Source organism: Triticum aestivum, chromosome 5A (genome assembly GCF_018294505.1).
Source record: "Triticum aestivum cultivar Chinese Spring chromosome 5A, IWGSC CS RefSeq v2.1, whole genome shotgun sequence".
Classification (NCBI taxonomy): domain Eukaryota; kingdom Viridiplantae; phylum Streptophyta; class Magnoliopsida; order Poales; family Poaceae; genus Triticum; species Triticum aestivum.
In genome coordinates, this window is record NC_057806.1 from 363514167 (window position 1) to 363517214 (window position 3048).

Below are 3048 nucleotides of genomic sequence, written 5' to 3' on the forward strand. Positions count from 1 at the left end.
GCAACGTCTTATATTGCAGGTTTCTTACGACGAGTAAGTGATACGTTAGGGTTACGATTTCTATACTCAACTTTGCCGTTGGTGTTGATGGGAATCCACAACCTTGTTGCTTCCACTATAATGATTGAGGTAATAGTATTTACGTTACTTTATACATGTGATTTACCTCTGTTATAAATCCTTCGAGTACTGTGTGTGTCAGCATACTGATCCAGGGATGACACCTAAGCACAGAGACTTGATCCATTCGGGTCGGGTCGCTACAAGATGGTATCATAGCACATGTTGACTGTAGGACGTGACCCTAGAAACTGGCAAGCCCATAGCAAAGATTTTTCTCTACAACTTTCCCTTTCAAAAAGATCTTTTACCTCTCTTCTCTTCTGAGCTTATTCAAAAAATTCCCTTTAGTGAGACCATACCCCTTTCCCCTTTTGACCACACGAAGATTCGACTGATGAGACCACCCCAAGAAGTACAGGATATCAGACAAGTAAGACCATTCGTAATGAAGAGGATTTTACCATACATCATGATACTGGAAACTACAGCTGTTGAAGACTCTGAAGACTAGGAGACTTGGAGGCTCTGAAGAATCCCCAGATTTGTATGACCTAGGAATGCTACCCTTATGGAACTTGGCAGATTATGGAAGTTGTCAATACCCGAGATCAAGGTGTATCGGAGAAAGACTGAAACAAGGAGTATGAGAACTCGAAGTTTTGTCAAAGAAACCCTAAGGCGGGAGATATCAACTGTGGAGAGATAGCTCATGGAAATGACAAGAGCAGAAACACGGTTATCCGTGATGTCATCGCCCGCTGATGCTATTGTCACCATGCTGAGTTAAGGATGCAGTTTTAGCCCTAGCCGGTGTATCACTAGGATCTAGAATAGTACATCAAGAAGTTAAGATGGACATGCAGGAAGTTGTATTTGACAAGAAAGCATTTCGTGAAGAACTTAGGACCCAGAAGCTGAAGTAGCAAGCTAGAGGAGCAAAACTCGAGAAACCGGAGATTCGTCAGGAACTAGACCATGGTTCATGCCAAGGATGTTGAAACCTAGAAGTTTGAAATGCAACTCCAGAATATTAAAGGACGTCACGAGAAACTTTTTGTCAACAGAGAGGATCTGGCAGAAGAAATTGAGAAGGACAAACACGATCGGAAGAAGCCATTGGAGGCATGAACAAGACTTGAAGAGTTTGGCGATGTTGACCTTAGAAGACCAAACCCCTGTTATACACCTACGTTAGATGCGACGATTGTGAGCTGTCATTTGTTTGATGTTTTTCGACAGCCACAACAAAAATCTGTCTTTTCAAAACATTGTTTGTATTGTGTGCCTCTCTCTTGATCTCTCTTATCTCACCCCAAAGCCATGGACCCAATAGATGATGAATGGAGATGAGCTTGTATTTTCTGGACCGATGAGTCAATTGGAGACAGACCGATGGATTCAGAACATGGAGGATCATATGGAGAACAACCCTATAGTCGGAAAGGATATGGCCCAGTATGCTCTTCAATGCTTTGAAAGAGGTGCTGCTACTTGGTGGAGGATGTACCAAACCATCAATGGATGGCAAGGAGTAACCACTTGGAAATAATTTAAGTTGACTTTGCTAAAGTCTCAGTTTGTGTCCCAGAAGTTGAAACCCTATGGAAAGGATATGAAGAAACATGGTGCATGCAAGATTTGTGGAGAAATCGGACACAACCATAAAGAACACAAGGATGAATGCCCTAATTGTGAAGGAAGTCACCCAGTTGTAGAATGCCCAACCAGGCAGATTACTTGTTTCTTGTGTGAAGGGACTACCCACTACCCTGCTCAGTGTCACATTTACCCCTTGGTACAAAGAACCATCCAGCAGAAGGAAGAAGCAATGAAAGGAGCCCTCATGGAAATTTTAGAAGAACCTGTGATGAAGGACGAGGTGGAGGACACACCCAAAGAGGAACCAATTAAACCCTACACCAAGTCTTGCTATTCATGTGGAGAAGAAGGACACATCTCCCAGAATTGTATGAATGGGAATCTAGTAGAATTCCCGACAGAGGAAGTAGAATATGACCCACAGGAAATAGAAGCCATGATTGGTATGGAAAGGTCCAGAAAGAGAAACCGATTGGATTCCAGGAAGGACCTAAGTCATATCACCTGTTATAGGTGCAAGGAGTCAGGGCACTACCTCCACAGTTGCCCAAAAAGGAAGCCAAGAACCCAAGGAGGCTATATAATCACAAGAAAACCTCAAAACTTGTCAGATGTAATATGTTTCCGTTGTAATAAAGCAGGGCACTTTGCCAGAGAATGCCCCAAGGAGAAGGAAACTTGTGCTAGATAGTTGAGTTTGCAACAAAAGAAATGGAGTGGTAGAAGTGAGAACATTTTTTTTTATATTGAGGTGTTGAGTTGAGACATGTAATGGAGAAGCGAGAGATTGTAATCATTTGAGAATGAATAAAGTAGCGTCGTTGGTACTGATATGGATTTTATGAGTTGTTACTCTATGAAGAAGGATTTTGACCATTTTGAGGATAAGAGAAATATGGTCTATGGAAGATTTGTGCATTTTAAGGGTGGTAGTACCCTGTAAGAACCATTGACCCCTAGAAAAGATAAGGATATTCCACTAAGTGGATTTCGGACAAAATGAATACGAGTTTTGTCTCGATAGGTGTGATGCCCCGAGAGTATGTGGGATGAAGTTGGAGAGCGACAGTTGTTTGGACCAAAGGTGATCAAAGGAGTCAGAAGAGAATGTTAAGTTGATTCGAGATAGACTGAAGGTAGCTCAGTCCAGACAGAAGAGTTATGTAGACTCAAAAACTCAAGGAGGTAGTCTATGAAGTTGGAGACCGCATGTCTTCATGTGCTCCCTCTACGAGGAGTTAAATGAATTGGAGTTAAGGTAAAGTTAACCCCGAGATTTGTAGGACCATACCGAGTTTTGGAGCGTATGAGAGAAGTGGCCTACAAGTTGGAGTTATCCGAAGGACTGACAGGAGTTTGGGATGTGTTTCACGTTTCCCAGTTGAA